Source organism: Homarus americanus, unplaced genomic scaffold (assembly GCF_018991925.1).
Source record: "Homarus americanus isolate GMGI-L3 unplaced genomic scaffold, GMGI_Hamer_2.0 scaffold32929, whole genome shotgun sequence".
NCBI lineage: Eukaryota > Metazoa > Arthropoda > Malacostraca > Decapoda > Nephropidae > Homarus > Homarus americanus.
Window position 1 is genome coordinate 1,977,950 of NW_024737097.1, and position 24,398 is coordinate 2,002,347.

At 50.2% G+C, this 24,398-nt stretch overlaps 1 protein-coding gene across 3 annotated transcripts in view; it reads right to left on the reverse strand.

The window, feature by feature from the left end:
- The window catches only part of LOC121873156 (protein still life, isoforms C/SIF type 2-like), a 389,616-nt gene that overhangs the window by 149,050 nt on the left and 216,168 nt on the right, over positions 1–24,398 (reverse strand). The window lies entirely within an intron of this gene.

Genomic DNA, 24,398 nt, shown 5'->3' on the forward strand with positions numbered 1-24,398 from the left:
CCAACATACCACCCTCCTGACGACCGCATACCACTCCTCCCCTTACGACCATAACATCACTCTCCCCCTGACGACCGCTTATTACCACTCCTCCCCCCGTACCATAACATACCACTCCTCCCCTTAGACCACCAACATGCCCCTCCTTAGACCATAACATACCACTCCCCATACGCCTCAAACATACCACTCCTCCCATTGCGACCATACCACTCCTCTTGAGACCAGCATACCACTCCTCCTTACGACCAAAACATACCACTCTCCTTGACCATACATACCACTCCTCCTTGACCTAAACACCACTCCTCCTTCGACCATGTTACTCCTCTGACGACCATAACATACCACTCCTCCCCTACGACCTAAACATACCACTCCTCCATACGACCATAACATACCACTCCTCCCTTGACCTAAACATACCACTCCTCCCTTGACCATAACATACCACTCCTCCTTACACCTACATACCACTCCTCCCCTTGACCATACTAACCACTCCTCTGACCATAACATACCTCCTCCTTACGTACAACATACCACTTCTCCCCTTACGACCATAACATACCACTCCTCCCCGACCGCCAATGTGCCATCCTCCTACGACCATAACATGCCACTCCTCCTTACGACCATAACACCACTCCTCCTTACGACCATAACATACCACTCTCCCCTTGACCATAACATGCCACTCCTCCTTACGACCATAACATACCACTACACCTTACGACATAACATACCACTCCTCCCCTTACATCATAACATACCACTCCTCCTTGACCATAACATACCACTCCTCCCTTACGACCATAACACACCACTCACTCCCCACGACCTCTTATACCACTCACTGCACCATAACATACCTCTCCCTGACCTAAACTCCACTCCCCTACGACCCAATATACCACTCTCCCCTCTCCTCCCCTTCACGACCATAACATACCACTCCTCCTTACGACCTAAACATACCACTCCTCCTACATACCACTCCTCTGACCATAACATACCACTCCTCATCGACCACCAACATACTTCTCTGAGCATAACTCCTCCTCACATACGTCCATAACATCCCACTCTCCCCGCGACCAACATACCACTCCTCCCTTGACCACCAACATACCACTCCTCCTTGACCTAAACATACATCCACTCCCCTTACGACCATAACATACCCTCCTCCCCTACGACCATAACATACCACTCCTCCTTACAGCCTAAACCATACCCTCCTCCCCTTGACCATAACATACCACTCCTCACCCGACCCCTAAACATACCACTCCTCCCATTACGACCATAACATACCACTCCCCCTGACCACCAACATACCACTCCTCCTTCCCCTAAACATACCACTCCTCCCCTTACGACCATAACATACCACTCCTCCTTACCACTCCTCCTGACCATAACATACCACTCCTCCTTAGCCCTAACATACCACTCCTTGAGCCATAACATACCCACTCCTCTGACACATAACATACCTCCTCCACATACGACCATAACATACCACTCCCTTCATGACCCCAAACATGCCACTCCTCCCCGACCATATGATACCGCCACTCCTCACGACCGAAACATACCACTCCTCCCTACGACCATAACATACCACACTCCTTACGACCATAACCACTACGCCGATATAACATACCACTCCTCCTTACGACCACAACATACCACTACACCCGACCATAACATACCACTCACTCCTTACGACCGTAACATACCACTCCTCCCCGACCGCCAACATACCCACTCCTCCCCATAACACACCACTCTCTCCTTACGACCTAAACATACCACTCCTCCCCTTACGACCATAACATACCACTCCTCGCTACACAACCACTCCTCCTTACGACCATAACCTTACCCATCCTCCTTACGACCTAAACTACCACTCATCACCGCCAACATACCACCTACCATACAACCATAACATACCACTCCTCATGCGTCATAACATACCACTCCTTCGAACCCAACATGCCACTACGCCTTCGACCATCAACGTGCCACTCCTCCTTACGACCATAACATACCACTTTCACCCCCTTACGACCTTAACTGTACCACTCCCCTTACGACCATAACATACCACTACACCCCTTAGACCATAGCGTGCCACTCACTCTCCTTACGACCATAACATACCACTACACCCCTTACACCATAACATACCCTCCTCCTTACGACCATAACATACCACTCCTCATCGACCATAACTTCCTCCTCCCCTTTGACCATAACATACCACTCCTCCTTACGACCATACCACTCACTCCTTACGACCGCAACATACCACTCCTCCTTGACCATAACATGCATCACTCCTTACGACCATAACATAACCTCCTCCTTACGACCATAACATACCACTCACTCACCCGACACCCACTCCTCTACGACCATAACATGCCACTCACTCGCTTACGTATAAATACCACTCCCACCGAACATACCATCCTCATACATACCACCCACTCCTCCCCTTCGACCATAACATACTACTCCTCACTTACATCGTAACATACCACTCCTCCTTACGACCATAACATGCCACTCCTCACCCGACCATGACATACCACTACACCCCTTACGACCATGCCACTCCTCCTTACGACCATAACATTAAGCACACAATATCTATTTGTCTAGGTAATAGTCACCTGAAATATCCACAGTTTATTTCCCATCAATCTAACCTTTATTGGTACATTTAAGTAGTACGTGGTTAAGTGTGGTTTGTGTGTTAGGGTAGGTAGTTTGGAGCCAAACTAAAATGGTGATCTCCAGGTGAAATAAGCTGAGTGGAAATTCTTCAGAGTATTCAGTATACTTATCTTAACACCCCAAGCTTATGTAGTATACCAATCTCTCTCTCTCTCTCTCACGCGCACACAGCAAACCCTGTCCCTTCTGTGCTACTACTTCCTCTTAACATTACACATTTTTATCTTGCCGGGCCAATGTCAATACACACAAATACACAGTAGGAAAGTGCATACAGTAGCCCTGCCTCTTAACTATTTTATTTCACACTTCCTTAAACTCATTCCCACTTCCTTAAACTCATTCCCACTTCCTTAAACTCATTCCCACTTCCTTACTCATTCCCACTTCCTTAAACTCATTCCTACTACCTTAAACCCATTCCCACTTCCTTAAACTCATTCCCACTTCATAAACTCATTCCCACTTCTTAAAACTCATTCCTACTTCCTTAAACTCATTCCCACTTCCTTAAAATCATTCCCACTTCTTTAAAACTCATTCACCATGCATCATTCCTTCCTTAAATCATTCCACTTCTTTAAAACTCATTCCACTACCTTAATTTCATTTACTTAATCATTCCCACTTCCTTAAACTCATTTACTTCCTTAAACTCATTCACTTCGCCATCAAACACCCATGTCTGTAACCTATCCTGTCGTCCCGCGTGTCCGTGGTCATTTGCATATGAGTGTCGTGTGGCCTAAAATAGTGCAACCTCTAAAACTACACATATTTATAGCCCATTACACCTTCTGCTAGTAAAAGTGGCAGCAAACCACACTAACCGGTGTCAACCTCACCCGTCTCACCTCCCACGCCCCTCCCTTTCACCCACCCGTCCGTCTTACCTCCCATGCCCCGTCCTTCATCCACCCGTCCCTCCGTCCGTCTCCTCCCTCCCGTCCGTCTCACCTCCCGCACCCCGTCTCTCCTCCACTCCCGTCCGTCTCCTCCCACTTGCCCGTCACGTCTCACCTCCCACGCCCATCGTCACCTCCCCCCATCCATCTCACCTCCCACTGCCCGTCCATCTCCACCTCCCCTTCCGTCATCTCACCTCCCACACCCATCCTCCATCTCCTCCACACCCATCCATCTCACCTCACCCCGTCCGTCTCACCTCCCACGCCCCGTCCATCTCACCTCCCACGCCCGTCGTCTCACCTCCCCGCCCGTCCGTCTCACCTCTCCCGCGCCCTGTCCCGTCTTCCACTCTCACGCCTGTCCCATCACTCACCCGTCTGTCTCACCTCCTTCACCTACTACTAAACGCCCGACACATCACTGGCATCACCTACCCACAACAACTACTGTGGCTGCTGACCACCCTAACTACCACCAGCACACCAGCTACCGCCATGCACTACATCCTCAACCAAGTCACCCATTTATATTACAATATTGTCCTAATGTGAACAACGCCTTTAGTTAAGCACATTGTATTATCCAGTGTGTAAAACACTTTGATATATACACAAATAATAGTCTCTTTATGCTATTTGGTAGTATTGGTAGTACGTCATAAAAATGTTACATCGCGTTTCCAGGCCAGTGTGTCGTCAGTAATACTACCTGCCCTCACCTGCTGCCAGGCTTTAACACCCTATGTGCAATGTAAGCATGACCAAGCAATATAGGCGCAATGCAGCTTACCTTCACAGCAAGAATAACAGCGTGGTCAATGTTCAATCCCTAACCAGTAGGGCTCAGGTCTAGTTCTAAATTTAACATAACAACAACTCCCAACACAACCTAACCTACGCTAACCATTCAGACTGGGCCATTACAAGTCCCAATTTTAATGATATGGTTGAGTAAGTCAAAACCTATTAGAACCTTCACCCCACGTCACAACCTTTCCACATTAAGCCCTAACACCCAACACACCCCTGCCACAACACCCAACACACACCCCTGCCACCAACACCCAACACTCCCTGCCACAACACCCCTTGCTCCCTGCCACAACACCCAACACTCCTGCCCACAACACCCAACACTCCTGCCACAACACCCAACACACCTGCCACAACACCCAACACACCCCTCACCGCGCCTGCTCCCCTGCCTGACACCCAGCACACCCCTGCCACAACACCCAACCTCCTGCCTGACACCCAACACTCCCTGCACGCAACGCCCAGCACTCCCTGCCTGACGCCCAACGCTCCTGCCTGACACCAACACTCCCTGCCTGCACCCAGCACACCCCTGCCACCAGCACCCAACTCCTGCCACATGCACCCAGCACTCACGCCTGGCACCAGCACTCCTGCCTGACACCCAGCCTCCTCCTGACACCCCAGCACTCCCTGACGCAACACTCCACCCGTTGCCTGACACCTGCCCCTGCCTGACGCAGCACGCTGCCTGCCTTGCTGCCCACCGCCTGACGCAGCATCGCCAGCGCCCAGCACCCCTGCCTGACGCCCAGCATCACACCGCCTGACGCAGCATCACCGCCTGACGCAACGCTCCTGCCTGACCGCTCCAAACGCAACACCCAGCGCTCTGCCTGGCCAGCACTCGCCTGGCCCAACGCTCCGCCTGGCACCCAGCACTCATAACCTGACACCCAGCACGCATAACCTGCCCCCTGCCACCAGACCCCAGCCTCCTCCTGACACCCAGCACTCGCCTGACGCAACTACTCCCTGACACCCAGCGCTCACGCCTGACACCCAGCACTCGCCTGACGCAGCACGCATAACGCACGCACCCAGCACTCCTGCCTGACACCCAGCGCTCATAACACAAACGCGGCTCATAACGCAAACGCAGCAGCCATAACCTGACGCACGCACCCTGCCTGACGCACATCGCCGCCTGACGCCCAGCATCGCCAGCGACTTATCGCCTGACGCGGCTCATCCTGACGCAAGATCTCTGCCTGACGCCCAGCGCTCCACGCAGCGCGGCGCCCGGCGCAACGCACTGCCTGACGCAGCATACGCCTGGCGCAGCCTCCTCGCCTGGCACCCAGCACCTGCGCAGCAACACTCCTGCCTGACGCAACCTCACCTGACGCAGCACTCGCCTGACGCAGCACGCCCCTGCCCCAGCACCCCAACCTCCTGCCGCAACCTTGCTCCCTGCCTGACGCAGCACGCCCACCTGGCGCAACGCTCTGCCTGCGGCGCCCAAGCGCTCGCCTGGCGCTAATACCAACACGCAGCGCCCCGAGCGCTCGCCAGCGCAGCGCAGCACTCGCCAGCACAGCGCCTGGCGACGCACCCCTCCTGACAAACGCCACCTGACGCGCCCAGCGCTCCTCGCCTGGCACCCAGCACGCCCATACCTGACGCAAGCGCACCCGCCTGACGCCCAATATCGCAACACCGGCACGCCCAGCGCTCCTGTCACCCAACAGCACATCGCCTGCACGCAGCAGACACTCGCCTGCGCAGCCACTTATCACCTGCCTGACGCAGCACGCATAACACAGCAACGCTCTGCCTGACCCATGCTCCTCCTGACGCAGCCTCTGCCGCAGCACCCAGCTGCCTGACGCAACGCAGCATCCTGACGCACCTTAAGCACTCTGCCTGCAACCATCGCCTTACTGACACCCAACCCCCTGCCTGACACCCAACATCTGCGCAACGCGACGCATCGCCTGGCCCAGCGCTCCTGTACACAGCCCAACGCCCACCTGGCCACCCAGCACGCACTGCCGCATATGCACGCGCCTGGCTGCCCAGCACTCCTGCGCCACCTACAAGACGCTCCTGCCTGACGCAAGCACGCAATCGCAACAACGCTCCTCGCCTGACACCCAGCACTCCTGCCGCACCAGCACTCCTGCACCGCTCCTGCCACAACGCCACTCCTGCCTGACACCCAACACTCTGCCTGACACCCAGCCTCCTGCCTGGCACCCAGCACCCCTGCCTGACGCCAACGCTCCCCTGCCTGACGCAACCCCCTGCGCACCCAACGCTCATAACCTGACACCCAACACTCTCCTGACGCAACACGCCTCACCTGACACCCAGCACTCTGACTGGCACACCCCTGCCTGACACCCAACGCTCCTGCCTGACACCCAACCCCCTGCCTGACCCCAACCTCCTGCCTGACACCCCCTCAACGCAACCTCCTGCCCACCAGCACCCCTCCTCTAAGCCTCCACCTGACAACACTCCTGCCTGACACCCAGCACTCCCCTGCCTGGCCCAGCACACCCCTGACACCCAGCTGCTCCTGTACAGCACCCAGCACGCCCCTGCCCTGCGCTTGCTCCTGCCTGACACCAGCACACCCCTGCCTGACACCCAACACTCCTGCCAACAACACTCCTGCCTGACACCCAGCACTCTGCCTGACACCCAGCACTCTGCCTGACACCCAGCACACAGCACCTCCTGCCTGACACCAGCACACCCTGCCTGACGCAACTCTCATAACCTGACGCCCACCACCGCCTGACGCAGCATCACCTCCTGACGCGGCATCATCAGCCTGACGCACACACCCTGCCCAGCGCTCCTGACTGACGCCCAGCACACCCTGCGCAGCCTATCACGCCTGACACCCAGCCCCTGCCTGCACCCCAGCCTCCTGCGCCTGGCGCGCCCCTGCCTGACGCAACCGCTCGCCTACAGCACCCAGCGCTCCTGCCTGACACTGACCCAGCCACATAACCTGACACCCAGCGCCATAACCGCCCACCCCTGCCTGACACCCAGCCTCCTGCCTGACACCCAGCACCCGCCTGGCCCCTGACGCTCCTGCCTGACACCCAGCACACCGCACGGCACTCATCTGCCTGACGCACTGCACCCTGCCTGACGCAGCATACGCAACACAACCACCCCAGCTACCGCACCAGCACCCCAGCACTCGCCACGCACCAGCACTCCTCGCCTGACGCTACCCAGTCGCGCGCCAACCTCCTGCCACCCAGCACTCATAACCTGACGCCCAGCCACGCCTCCTGACGCAACATCCCTGCCTGCCAGCACTCCCGCCTGACACCCAACCGCTCCTGCCTGACACCCAGCACGCCCCTGCCTGACGCCCAAACGCTCACCTGACACCCAGCACTCCTGCCTGAGCAAGCTCCTGCCTGACACCCAACGCACCCCTGTTGACACCGCACTCCTGCCTGACACCCAGCTTATCACCGCGCCCCAGCACCCTGCCTGACACCCAGCACTCTACCGCCTGACACCCAGCACTCTGCCTGACACCCAGCACACCCCTGCCTGACACCCACCTTTACGGCACCCCGCGCAAACTCACCTGGCACTCACCCCCAGCACTCGCCTGTGCCCGACCACTGCTGACACCCAACAACCTGGCGCAACGCTCCTGCTGACGCAGCATCGCCAACCAGCCAGCACTCACCACGCACCAGCGCCTGGCACCCCAGCACTCCTGCCTGACGCAACGCTCCCCTGCCTGACACCCAGCGCTCCTACACCTGACACTCCTGCCCAGCACCCAAGCCCCCTGCCTGACGCCCAGCACGCATGACGCAACAGCACATCGCCTGACACCCAGCACGCATAACCTGACCCAGCATCACGCCTGACTATCGCCTGACCTACCCTGCCGCGCAGGCCACTTGCGCAGCACCCAGCACTCCTCCTGACACCCAACGCGGCACTTCATCCTTACCTGACACAGCACTCCTGCCTGACGCAGCACGCAATCACCCGACACCGCGCCTCCTTCCTGACGCAACACTCCTGCCTGACACCCAGCACGCCCCTGCCGCACCCAACGCTCGCAACCGCAGCACGCCTGCCTGACGCAGCACTCTGCCTGACACCAGCACTCGCCGCAGCCGCCCAACACTCCTGCCTGACACCCAACGCTCACAGCCTGACCAACCTCCATACCTGACACCGCCCACACCCCTATACACGCAGCACTCCTGCAACCGCCCCAGCACTCCTCGCAACCTTAGCACACCCTGCACCAGCACCCAGCCTCCTGCCTGACACCCAACACACTCCTGCGACCATAACACCCCTAACACTGCCCCCAGCGCTCATAACCTGACGCCCAGCATCCCAATCTGACGCAGCCTCTGTCCTGACACCCAACATCGCCTGACACCCAGCACTCCTGCACAGCACCCAGCTTCTCCTACCCGCCCAACGCTCTGTCGCAGCACCCAGCACTCCCCCTCCTGCCACCCAACGCACCCTGCCTGACACCCAGCACTCCTGCCTGACACCCAACCTCCTGCCTGACACCAGCACACCCCTGTCTGCACCCAACACTCCTGTCACCGCTAGCACCCCTGACAGCACCAACCTCCTGCCTGACACTGACACTCCTGTCCTGACACCCAACCTCCTGCCTGACACCAGCACACATAACACAACGCAGCACTCTGCCTGACACAACCTCCTGCCTGACCCAACCTCCTGCCTGACACCCAGCACTCCTGCCTGACACCCAGCACTCCTGCCACAACCACCCAGCACTCCCCCTGCCTGACACCAACACACCCTGTCCACAGCAACACTCCCACCTGCACTGCCTCCTGCCACAACACCCCTACACCTGCCCACAACACCCAACCTCCTGCCCAACACTCCATGCTCCCACAACACCACACTCCTGCCACAACACCCAACACTCCTGCCACAACACCCAACACTCCTGCCCAACACAGCACTCCTGCCACAACACCCCTGCCACAACACCCAACACTCCTGCCACACCCAACACTCCCCTCCTTCTCCTATAACTGAGTCAACAGAGTCACTGGACTGAACACACACAGCCCCGTAACCTCAACCAAGGCCTTTCACTTCCTCTCTTGTCTTTTATAACCTGGAGAAATTATACTAAGAAGTGAAAGCAATATGGTGATACATTATTACTTTACTGGTGTGTGTGTGTGTGTGTGTGTGTGTGTGTGTGTGTGTGTGTGTGTGTGTATATATATATATTAACATTTGTGAAAATTCTGCAGTCCCTATAATATTGAGCATAAACCAACTTATTACATACATTGGTGTTTTAACAGCCTTCATTAGAAAGGTGAAGAACATACAGTGAACATACAGGTTGCATATGAGTGTTGAACAGCAAACTTTCATGCTCAACTCACCTCCCAGATGGTGTTGGGAGAACTCACGTGGTGTAGTAGTTCCCTCAGATGGTGTGAGGGACCTGTGGTGTGTAATTCCCTCGCAGATGGTGTTGCGAGCCTGACACGTGGTGATATTCCCCACACGTATGGTTAAGGACCTGGCGTGGTGTAGTAATTCCCTCGCAGATGGTGTATAGAGGAACACAGTTGTGTAATTCCTCACATATGGTGTTATGAAAAGGACCTGTGTGTGTTCCCTTTCGAGAGACCTGACGTGGTGTAGTAATTCCTCCGCCATTGCATAGAAGGACCTGGCATTAGTGTAGTAATTCCTCGCAGATAGTGTTATGAGGAACCTGACAATGGTGTAGTAATTCCCCTCACATATGGTGTATGACAGACATGTGGTGTAGTAATTCCTCACAGATAGTGTTATATGGTGAGTTTGGTCCCAAACTTCCTATCATAGACAGTTAACACCTCCCTGGTTGTTGTTGAGTCTCTGAGACCTTTGCTGCTGGGTACCTGGGACCTCACTGTGTGAGAAGGTTAACAGGTACAGTTTTTACTGCACAGATTACACATGACTTGGCTTTCAGTGCCTTTCACCTTTTGCTACACGTTCGTTCCTTTCTAAATGAGAATTGTAACTGGCAGACTTGTTGATATTCAGAGAGGGGGTTTGATGTAGACCCAACTACAGTTGACCTGGCTGCTCAGAGAGCGCCAGGTACGTCTTGACCTTCGGTGGTCAAGGATATAAGTAATGTTATTTTGTGTTTGTGTGTGAAATATATACCAACTCTTATAAATGTTGTGCACCTAAAAACCTGTCGTTGGAGCGCAGAATAACATTATAACAAGAGTCAAGAACACCTCTAACCTCCTCCCATGATAAACAAACATGTGCCGTCTCTGGTCAGACACACACACAGTAACCTTTACTCTTTACACTATGTTGGAAATAGACTGTTATGAGTTTTGAGCTTTTCCCCATCTATTATTATATGTCTTATTTGTGTCTCATATGTTACTTGTATATTATTTGTAATTCGTAACCCATTCCCCAAATATGTAACTGTATATTTTCAGCCTTCTGGCTGTAGCTCTTTCAATAAACCGTTAATTATTATTATGCTTTTACACACGCCCCTTGACAAATAACCTAGAGCGGGACTTTCTAAATCAACAGGTATACCATACTTAACCCGCCTGGACCTGTCTGTCCTCATGATTACCACCAATACCCCTGATTACCACAAATACTGATTACCCAAATACACATTACCACAGACCCTGAATACCACCAAGTACCCCTGATTACTACCAAGTGCCCTGAATCCACAAGTACCCTGATTACCAAGTACCCTGATTACACCAATTGCAATTGCCCCAATTGCCCCATTGCTTCTGATTACCACCAATTGCCCTGATTACCACCCTGATTGCCACCAAGTACCCTGATTGCCCCAAGTACTCCTGATTACTACCAAGTACCCTGATTACCACCAAGTACCCCTGATTACCAACATTACCTCTGATTACCACAAGTACCCCTCATTACACCAAGTACCCCACCCTATCACTGCCCCTGAATACCAGTACCCCTGATTACTACAAGGTACCCTGAATACCACCAGTACACTGATTACCACCAAGTACCCCTGATTGCCACCGTGCCCTGATTACTACCAAGTACCTGATTACCACCAAGTACCCTGATTTACCATCTGATTACTACCCAAGCTGATTACCAATTTACCACAATTTACAAGTACCCTGATTACTACAATTGCTCTGATTCCACCAAAGTGCTCCTGATTTTGCTGGCAGTACCCTGATTACCAAGTACCCTGATTTTACCAAAGCACTCCTGATTACCACCAAGTGCCCTGATTACACCATTTGAGCCACACCCGTCTCTGATTGCCACCAAGTGTCCTAGTTGTTTGGTACCCCTGATTGCACCATTACCCTGATTGCAAGTGCTCCTGATTACCACAAGTACCCTAATTACCTGCAATTTACACATGGCACCCTGATTACTACCAGGTACCCTGATTACCTGTGACCTGATTTACCAGAATGCACCTGTTATCACCATGCCACCTCATTATCACCAATTGCCCTCATTCCATGGTGCTGCCCTGATTACACCAAGTACCCCTAATTACCACCAAGTACCCTCATTCACCAGCACCCCAGTTACTGCCTAAGTGCCCTCATTGTCACCAGTGCCCTGATTGCCACCAGTGCCCTGATTGCAAAGTGCCCCCTAATTACCTGGTGCCCCTGATTGCCACCAACAACCCAGTTACCACCAAGCACCCTGATTACCACTGCCCCTGATTGCCACCAAGTACCCTGATTACCACCAAGTACCCTGATTACCACCAAGTACCCCCTGATTACCACCAATGCCCTCTCTGGCTGCCACCAAGTACCCTGATTGCCACCAAGCACCCCTCATTACTACCAAGTACCCCTCATTATCACCAAGTACCCTGATTACCACCAAGTATCCCTGGTTCCACCAAGTACCCTGATTACCACCAGTACCCCCTGATTACTACCATGCCCCTCATTATCACCAAGTACCCTCTGATTCCAAGTACTAATTAAGTGCCCTGATTTACCCACCAAATACCCCTGATTACCACCAAGTGGCCCCTGATTACCACCAAGTGCCCTGATTGCCACCAAGTGGCATTACCACCCCATTTTTGATTACTACCAAGTGCCCCTGATTGCCCTACCGTGCCACTCATTGTCACCAAGTGCCCCGGATTACCTCAAGTACCCCCTGGTTTACTGCCACCATTCCTCCCCATTACAGTACCCCTGATTACCACCAAGTACCTCATTACCACCAAGTACCCTCATTACCACCAGTATCCCTGGTTTACCTGGTACCCTCATTACCACCAAGTACCCTGATTGCCACAATGCCCCTGGTTGCTGCACCCGATACCCCCTGATTACCACCAGTGCCCCTGGTTACCACCAGTACCCCTGATTACCACCGTACCCCTGATTGCTGCAAGTACCTGGTTACCACCAAATTGCCCTGGTTTACCACCAATGCTGATTACCTGCGTTTACCTACCAGTACCTGATTGCACCAAGTACCCTGATTACCAGTGCCCTGATTGCCACCATTGCCCCTGGTTGCCACCCAAGTACCCCCTGATTGCCACCAAGTGCCCCTGATTGCCACCAGTTTTACCAGGTACCACATTCCCCTGATTACCACAAGTGTCCCGGTTTGCCTGCCCCTCGTACCACCAAGTACTGATTACCACTGATCCCTGGTTGCCACCGTCCCCTCTTACCACCAAGTACCCCTGTTGCCACCAAGTACCCTGGTTTACCAGGTGCCCCCTGATTGCCACCAAGCCTGATTGCCACCAAGTACTGTTTGCCTGGTACCCTGGTTTAATTTACCTGGTCACCAAGTCCCCTGATTACCACCAAGTGCCCTGGTTGCCACCAAGACCCTGGTTACCCCTGGTTGCCACCAAGTACCCTGGTTACCACCAAGTACCCTGATTACCAAGTACCCCTGATTACCACCAAGTACCCTGATTGCCACCAAGTGCCCCTGGTTACCACCAAGTACCCTGGTTGCCACCAAGTGCCCCCACTGTACACCAAGACCCTGAGTTGCCACCAAGTACCCCCTGATTACCACCAGTACGTCTGATTGCCACCAAGTACCCCTGGTTGCCAAGTACAACCTGGTTTTACACTGGTAACCACCAAATACCTGGTTACCCTGATTTGCACCAAGTACCCCTGGACATTGCTTGCTACCAGTACCCCCTGATTTACCACCAATCCCTGTTACCGTACCCTGGTTACCACCAAAGTACCCTGGTTTCACCGTACCCTGGTTGCCACCAAGTACCCCTCATTACCTGCCCCTGATTACCACTGGATGCCCTGGTTGCCACCAAGTGCCCTGGTTGCCCCAAGTACCCTGGTTGCCACCAAGTGCCCCCTGATTACCACCAAGTACCCTGGTTGCCACCAAGTACCCTGGTTTACCAGTACCCCTGGTTTGCCACCTGGTACCCTGGTTGCCCCAAGTACCCTGGTTGCCACCAAGTACTGTGGTTGCCACGAAGTACCCTGGTTGCCACCATGCCCCCTGGTTACCCTAAGTACCCCTGGTTACCACCTAGGACCACCCTGGTTGCCACCGTGCCCTGGTTACCACCAGTACCCCTGGTTCCACCAAGTACCCCAGTTTTCCACCTGAGTGCTGGTTGCCACCAAGTGCCCTGGTTACCTGCCAAAGTACCCCTGGTTGCCACCCCATTCCCCCTAGTTTGCACCTGGTACCCTGGTTGCCAAGTACCCTGGTTGCCACCTGGTGCCCTGGTTGCCACTGGTACTGGTTGCCACCTGCCCCCTACTGACACAACAGTGCACGCGTGAAACAATGTGTTATAGATAAAGAAACAAAAAACACTTATTACCAAACACACAGTAAAAGCGACGCACGCACAGGGCAACTGGAACAACAAGAGGGTCAAACACCACACCTGTTGCAACAGCAGCTATGTATAGAACAAGAGAATCCTCTTATAACATCTGCAGAACAGGGGTCACACCACACCTGTTATAACAACAATATCATAAGAACAAAAGAGGGTCTACACCACACCTGTTATAACAGCAATATGTATAAAACAAAAGGTCTACACCACACTGTTATAACAGCAATACGTATAGAAACAAGAAGAGGGTCTACACACACTGTTATAACACACCATACTTATAGAACAAGGGTCCACACACACACCTGTTATAACAACAATATATAGAACAAGAGGTCTACACCACAGCTGTTATAACAACAATATATATGAAATAAAGGGTTTTACACACCCTGTTATAACAGTGTCATAACATAGAACAAAAGAGGGTCTACACCACACCTGTTATAACAGCAATATGTATAGAACAAAGAGGGTCATACACAGCTGTTATAACAGCAATATCATATAGAAAGAGGGTCTACACACACCTGTTATAACATATGTATGAAAGTTACACCTGTAGCAGCAATAATGTATATAGAACAAGAGGGTCTACACTCTTACAAATAAAAAAATCTACACCACACCTTTTGACATATCAAACAAAGAGGGTCTACACCCACCTGTTATAACCAATGTAACTTATAGAGAAGGGGTCTACACCACAGCTGTTATAACAGCAATATGTATAGAAAGAGGTCTACACACACACACCTGTTATAACAGCAATATGTATAATACAAGAAGATTCTACACACCTGTTATAACAACAATATGTATATAGAACAAAGAGGGTCTACACCACAGCTGTTATAACAACAATAATAGAACAAAGAGGGTCTACACACACCATAACAACAATATGTATGAAAGGGGTCTACACCACACCTGTATAACAACAATATATAGAACAAAGAGGATACCACAGCTATTTGTAACAACAGTAGAAAGGGTCTACACCACACACCTGTTATAACAGCAATATGTATAGAACAAGAGGGTCTACACCACACCTGTTATAACAGCAATATGTATAGAACAAGGGGTCTACACCACACCTGTTATAACAGCAATAATAGCAAGAAGAGGTCTACCACCTGTTATAACAGCAATATGTATAGAAGAGGGTCTACACCACACCTGTTATAACAGCAATATGTATAGAGAGGTCTACACCACAGCTGTTATAACAGCAATATGTATAGAACAATGCTACACCACAGCTGTTATAACAGCAATATTTATAGAACAAAGAGGGTCTACCACACCTGTTATAACAGCAATATGTATAGAACAAGAGGGTCTACACCACACCTGTTATAACAGCAATATGTATAGAACAAGAGGGTCTACACCACACCTGTTATAACAGCAATATGTATATAGAACAAGAGGGTCTACACCACAGCTGTTATAACAGCAATATTATAGAACAAGAGGGTCTACCACAGCTGTTATAACAGCAATATGTATGAAAAAGAGGGTCTACACCACACCTGTTATAACAGCAATATGTATAGAACAAAGAGGTCTACACCACACCTGTTATAACAGCAATATGTATAGAACAAGAGGGGTCTACCACAGCTGTTATAACAGCAATATTTGCTAGAACAGAGGGTCTACACCACAGCTGTTATAACAGCAATATGTATAGAACAAAGAGGGTCTACACCACACCTGTTATAACAGCAATATGTATAGAACAAGAGGGTCTACACCACACCTGTTATAACAGCAATATGTATAGAACAAAGAGGGTCTACAGCTGTTATAACAGCAATATTTATAGAACAAAGAGGGTCTACACCACAGCTGTTATAACAGCAATATGTATAAATCCACACCACAGCTGTATAACAATATGTATAAAACAAGAGGTCTACACCACAGCTGTTATGCAGCAATATTGTATAGAACAAGGGTCTACACCACAGCTGTTATAACAGCAATATGTATAAAACAAAGAGGTCTACACACAGCTGTTATAACAGCAATATGTATGAAAAGAGGGTCTACACCACAGCTGTTATAACAGCAATATTTATAGAACAAAGAGGGTCTACACACAGCTGTTATCAACAGCAATAGTATAGAACAAAAGAGGTTCTACACCACAGCTGTTATAACAGCAATATGTATAGAACAAGGGTCTACACCACAGCTGTTATAACAGCAATATGTATAGAACAAGGGGTCTACAGCTGTTATAACAGCAATATGTATAGAACAAGAGGGTCTACACCACAGCTGTTATAACAGCAATATGTATAGAACAAAGAGGGTCTACACCACAGCTGTTATAACAGATATGTATAGAACAAGAGGTCTACACAGCTGTTATAACAGCAATATGTATAGAACAAGAGGGTCTACACCACAGCTGTTATAACAGCAATATGTATAGAACAAAAGAGGGTCTACACCACAGCTGTTATAACAGCAATATGTATAGAACAAAGAGCTACACACAGCTGTTATAACAACAATATTTATAAACAAAGGGGGTCTACACCACAGCTGTTATAACAGCAATATTTGAACAAGGGTCTACACCACAGCTGTTATAAAACAATATTTATAGAACAAAAGAGGGTCTACACCACGCTGTTATAACAGCAATATTTACAGAACAAAGAGTCTACACCACAGCTGTTATACCACAATATTTATAGAACAAAGAGGGTCTACAACACTGTTATAACAGCAATATGTATAGAACAAAGAGGGTTCACACCACAGCTGTTATAACAGCAATATGTATAGAACAAAGAGGGTCTACACACACATGTTATAACAGCAATATGTATAGAACAAAGAGGGTCTACACAGCTGTTATAAACAACATGTATAGAACAAAGAGGGTCAACCACAGCGATGTTAAATATGTATAGAACAAAGAGGTCTACACCACAGCTGTTATAACAGCAATATGTATAGAACAAAGAGGGTCTAACCACAGCTGTTATAACAGCAATACTTATAGAACAAAGAGGTTCACAACTGTTATAACAGCAATATTTATAGAACAAAGAGGGTCTACACCACAGCTGTTATAACAGCAATATTTATAGAAAAAGAGGGTCTACACCACAGCTGTTATAACAGCAATATTTATAGAACAAAGAGGGTTCACACCGCAGCTGTTATAACAGCAATATTTATAGAACAAAGAGGGTCTACACCACAGCTGTTATAACAGCAATATTTATAGAACAAAGAGGGTTCACACCACAGCTGTTATAGCAGCAATATTTATAGAACAAAGAGGGTCTACACCACAGCTGTTATAACAGCAATATTTATAGAACAAAGAAGGTCTACACCACACAGCTGTTATAACAGCAAAGATGAACTACTGTATGCACAGAAAGACAGCAGCCAGAACAGTGGTGGAAACGACCCTATTTACTGGAGCAGCACCAACACACACAAGGATGAATATGGACTACTCCCCTGCCCCCATCTCCTTCAAGCCCGGGGCCTTAGCAACCTGACGAAGGTGATAAAAGATGCCAAGCTCAGAGCGGTGAGGAGCTGAAGGCGTGGGTTGGGTCACTCCGCCCAATAAGGTTCTGGTTTGTGGTGTCCAGATCGGCCCTCCCTCCCCCCCTGACGAGCACAGGGTGAGGCCAACTCATCCTACACCCTCAACACTCAGGGTTTATTTCTCAACAACTCTCATGTTTATAGGTTTAACTTAATGTGTTTTTTCCAGCTAGTCTAAACTAAACACTAGGGTCCCTTGGGTTTAATATCAGTAGTGTTTACCCTCATGTTGTCTCGGGTACTCATGTTGTATTTCAAGATCACACTGTGATAATTAAATGTTTATCTTCATGTTTTTTGTTATTCAGATACTATAAACACTGTGGTCATTCGGTGTTTTATTTGACTTTTCTTTAAACATTAGGATAACTAAACGTATAACTAACACACTAACACCACCACGTCAACCACCACCACGTCACCACCACCCACCAACACGTCAACCACCACCACGTCAACCACCACCACGTCAACCACCACCCACCAACACGTCAACCACCACCCACCAACACGTCAACCACCACCACGTCAACCACCCAACACGTCAACCACCAACACGTCAACTACCACCCACCAACACGTCAACCACCACCAACCACCAACACGTCAACCACCACCCACCAACACGTCAACCACCACCCACCACCATGTCAACCATCACCCACCACCATTAACCACCACCCACCACCACGTCAACCATCACCCACCAACAAAGTCACTACATCAATCATCACCATCAATATCTATACTATCAACACCCACCACCACCACCAACAACAACAATCACCACCACACACACCACACCACACACACCACACCACCAACACACCACACCACCAACACACACACCACACCACCACCACACACCACACCACCAACACACACCAACAACACCAACAACACACCACACCAACACACACCACCACCACCACACCACCACCACACACATCATACCACCAACACACATCACACCAACACACACCACACCACACACATCACACACCACACACATCACACCACCAACACACACACACACCACACACCACCATCACCACACACACATCACACCACCACCACACATCACACCACCACCACACACATCACACACAAACAAACACCACATCATGTAAACAACACAGTCAAGGCAGCCTCATACCGACTCTACATACGACATCCAGGTCATTTGAGGCAACGCCAGAGCTGAGGACCATCTACAACGCCCTTTATTCTCCCCAAACTAACGTATGCGTCACCAGCCTGGTCGTCTTCAACTCTACCCAACAACGTCAGCTAGAGAAGGTTCAGAAAAGGGTCTGCAGGATCATGCTCGGCGCAGACTACTCCGGCTACATCAACGCTCTCTCCACCCTGGACATCCCTCGTGACCTCCACCACCACACCAGCAAGGTTTGGCAGGGACTACTGCACCATCCTCGTCATCGCCACCTCCTGCTACCGGCAGTCCCCGCCCACTGCACAGTCCGCCACTACAACAACAGCCCATAAGAGCCCGCCCTGATAGATATAAGAACAGCACCATCCCATCTATTGTTAAAAAAATAAACAACTCCTGATTTATATACTGTACAGCCCTGTAAATGTATTCAACGTATCATTATGTCGAAATCAAATGTAAGTTTGTATATTTTCAGCCACCGGCTGCAACTCTATTAATAAACCATTAATACCACACATCACACCACCACACACATCACACCACCGCCACCACACACATCACACCACCACCACACACATCACACCACCGCCACCACACATCACCACCACCACACATCACACCACCGCCACCACACAAATCACACCACCACCACATCACACCACCATACAAACACTTACTCAGGAAACAGGAAAGGCGGACCATCTGCGTGTGGGAGACTGTCACCCTTCACGCCTACTTATACCTTCCTTACCCTGAGTTCTGGGCCTGACACCACCATCCTCGACACCATTACTACTATCACTACCATTTTTATCCACCACCTCTAGTACCACCCATCACTACTACCACCATCACTACTACCACCATCACTACTACCACCATCACTACTTTTTTTTTTTTGGCCTCCAGCCTCTATACACACACCTTACCATTTTTACCTTAATATTAAATATCCTAATACATAGAAGCTATCCTATCTGTGTTAAATTAGTTGAGCCGCAGATCCATGCGGCATTCAGTGACTGTAGCCTCATAGTCAATATCTGCAGCAGTTGTCGGAGTAGGGCAAGCTCTCGTTCCCCTGAGGCAGAGCAAAAGCCGACCGAAGGAGAGAAGACAGTCGACATCTCATCCATCACTACTACCACCATCACTACTACCATCCTACCACTACCATCACTACTACCATCATCACTACTACCACCATCACTACTACCACCATCACTACTACCACCATCACTACCACTACCATCAAAACTACAGCATCATCAAACAACAGCAAATCATCATACTACCATCATCACTCACTACACATCATCAAACAACACCATCACACTACCACCACCATCAAACTTCGCAATCAAAACTAACTACCAATCACTACTACCACCATCACAATTTGCACAATCACTGCTATACCAATCAAACTAGCAATCATCACTACAACAGCAATCAGCAACTATACCATCATCTAGCTCATTAACTACTCTCACCAACTGCCAGTCTGCCAGCACGTCGTCTGCTGCCACCATGCACCGTACTTGGATCTGACAGCAGTCGTCAAAACTAGCACCAACACTCTACCAATCAACTACCATTGCCAGTCGCTGACAGCAGTCGTCAAAACACCACCAGATCATCAAACAACAGCAAATCGTCTGCTGCTGGCAAGTACAGCGATCCAACTTAGAAATCGTCAGCAGCAGCAGCACTGCTAACAGCAAATCAGCAACCTTAGCAGTCACTAACAACACAACTCAACAACAGCATAAATCACTGCTATAACAAGTCACGCTTTCAAATCCGCTACTTATAAATCACTGCTGCCATCACTGCTACCTTCCATCACTACCACCATCACTACTACCACCATCACTACTACCATCACTACTACCACCATCACTACTACCACCATCCACTACTACCATCATCACTACTACCACCATCACTACTACCATCATCACTACTACCACCATCACTACTACCACCATCACTACTACCACCATCACTTCTACCACCATCACTACTACCATCATCTATCTTCACTAAGAGAACACATGTATTAACTCGCTCACTAACTTAACACCTACAAGAGACCATCAAACAAAATAACGTCCAAATATCACAGAGATTCTACCTCGTCCCGCAGCTCAGGGCAACCTAACCTAACCTTGAACTACTGGTACCTAGAGGCCTCAATGTCGACTTAATGGCACCGAGACTCTACCCTACCCAAGATGCCCTCGTTAACCTTTCACCCTAATTGGGATACCCGTCTCTAGTTGCCCCCCCAGAGACGTGCGTGCGTGTGATCAGCAGTTATCTTCCACCCAAGGAGACAGACTATGCCCGACGACTCTTGATCGCCAGATGTGTTCTCTTAACTCACCCCTTAAAGGCACAGGTTAAAAATAATATATAGTCCCTTATGAACCAGAGTTGGCTGATGGTGGGCTCAATATATGTGATGGTGGGTCTCTACCACCCACCCACCTCCACCACCCACCTCCACCACACACACCTCCCACCACCCTGCACCCCACCTGCACCACACCTCCACCCACCCTCCCACCACCCCACCTGCACCCACCCCTGCACCACCCTCCACCACCCACCTCCACACACAACTCAAGCTCTCCAGTGGCCCGTGAGAGATCTTATCTTGCGTGATCAAAATCTAATTTAATCATACTTCAGTTTTGTTTGATTTAATCTAACTCAACCTCACTAATCTAATCTAACCTTAACCTGACCCAATCTAATCTAACCTAACGTTACTTTACTTAACTTCCAAGCTTCGCATCATCCCAACCTCATCCATCTTATCCATCTCGTCCCCCAACCCCTGTCAACAAACTCATCCATCCCACCCTATCTCACCCACCCCATCCTCATCCATCTCAACCTTCAGCCACTCTAACCAGCTTAACCCAGGCAGCCGTCAATTTCTCTTGTAGTGGTCACTGCTGCCCTTATATTGCTCTACTTAATTCACTGCTACCGCCTCAATGCTGCCTAATTCGGTCACTGCTATGGGACTGCCTCTTATCAAATCACTACCACTTTCTATCATGGTCACTGTCCTTATCCTGTCCAGTGCCTCTAACCGTAGTCATGTTGTCATGTCTGCCTACTGCGTGATCACTGCCTCCTGACCGTGTTCACTGCCTCCTGACCGTGATCACTGCCTCTGACTGTTCACTGCCTCTGACCATGTTCCTGCCTCCCTGACCGTGTTCACTACCTCTGACCGTGTTCACTGCCTCCTGACAGTGTTCACTGCCTCCTGACCGTGATCACTGCCTCCTGACACATGTTCACTGCCTCCCTAGCCGTGATCACTGCCTCCTGACCGTGATCACTGCCTCCTGACCGTGATCACTGCCTCCTGACCGTATTTCACTGCCTCCCAACAGTGCATGCTGCCTCCCCCGTAATCACGCCTCCTGACCGTAATCACTGCCTCCTGACCGTAATCACTGCCTCCCCAACCGTGATCACTGCCTCTGTGTTCACTGCCTCCTACCCAGTCCCTGCCTCCCCAAGCCGTGTTCCTGCCTCTGACCGTATCCTGCCTCCCACCGTGTTCACTGCCTCCACAACCGTGTTCACTGCCTCCTGACCGTATTCCACTGCCTCCTGACCATGATCCTGCCTCCCCACCGTAATCACTGCCTCCTGACCGTGTCACTGCCTCCTGACAGTATTCCTGCCTCCTGACCATGATCACTGCCTCCTGACCATGTCCTGCCTCCTGACGTGTTCTGCCTCCTGACAGTGATCACTGCCTCCCTAACAGTGATCACTGCCTCCTGTCACTCACTGCCCTACCGTCACTGCCTCCTGACAGTAATCCTGCCTCCTCGACCATGATCACTGCCTCCTGACCGTGATCACTGCCTCCTGACCCGTGTTCACTGCCTCCTGCAGATCCTGCCTCCTGACCGTGTTCACTGCCTCCTGACCGTGTTCACTGCCTCGCTTCATCACCCCCAATGGACACCGTTCTGGTCCGCCACCGATGAAGGTTTCATAAACTTCAGGTGTCTCAAGAATCAGGTCACAGTGCCAAAAGGCCCGTAGAAGAATCTCTCTCTCTAAACAATATGACGACCAAAATGTCGTCTATATTCCACTAAGATTCTAAATAGATGTAAGATCAGTGGTGCTTACTTTAACCAAAGGTATAAAAGACAATATGTTGGTCCAATATACTGTATAATGTCTAATATCACCTCTTTTTTTACATTTTCATAGTTAGGTAGGTTTAATTCATGATAAAATTTATTACAAAATATATATACTGTATATATAAATTCTTTATTAGAAATATTGGGTTTTTTACATTTTTATATAACTTATTTCTTTAGGTAAATTTGATGATCTCATTATAGTGTTGCCAGAGTGGCTGGTGGCTATAGTGATGCGTGTACTGATGACCTAAGTCTGTAGTTACCTTCTGGTACAATACATGACTGCCACCATTAACTGTATACTGTAATAATAATAATAATAATATATAATAATAATAATGATGATGATGATAATAATGGTTGCCCCTCGTGTAACGAGATGGCCGGCCATGGTCACCTCGGCGTAAATTTGTTTAAGGTATAAGCTGTACCCCATAGCCACACCTAAGTTAACGAGTTGTATGGCCCAGTGTTGAGAACAGTCCGAGAAGACCGGACAGCTTGCCAGCTGCATGGCTAACATGATCCGCAAATCGATTAACATCCAGGTCCCCAATACTGCTGGGTAGACAGAGAGCAAATGACGCAAAAAACTTGCCCATAGTTTCACCCTGCCCAAGAATCGAACCGGATCCGCTCCGCTTGCCAGGCACACACACACCATTCTACTATTACTAAACGGTAACACGTCCCCCCACCAGCGCGTGACCGGAAGTCCAAACAATGGATATAACATCACCGAGGGTGGCAATCATGACACTAACATCAGCCAAGTCACCACCCCCATATACCACACACCATACAATCCCACATCTCACACTATCCCACCATCCCACAACCCCATCTCACCATCCCACCCCTATCCCACCAACCACCTACATCCCATCCCACCATCCCCCTATCCCACTATCCCACTATCCCCCATCCCCCTATCTCACTATCCCACCATACCCCTATCTCACTATCCCACCACCTCTCACTCTCCACAATCCACAATCCTGTCTCACTATCCCACCATCCCTATCTCACTATCCCACTCATCCCCTATCTCACTATCACACCATCACCTATCTCACTATCCCACC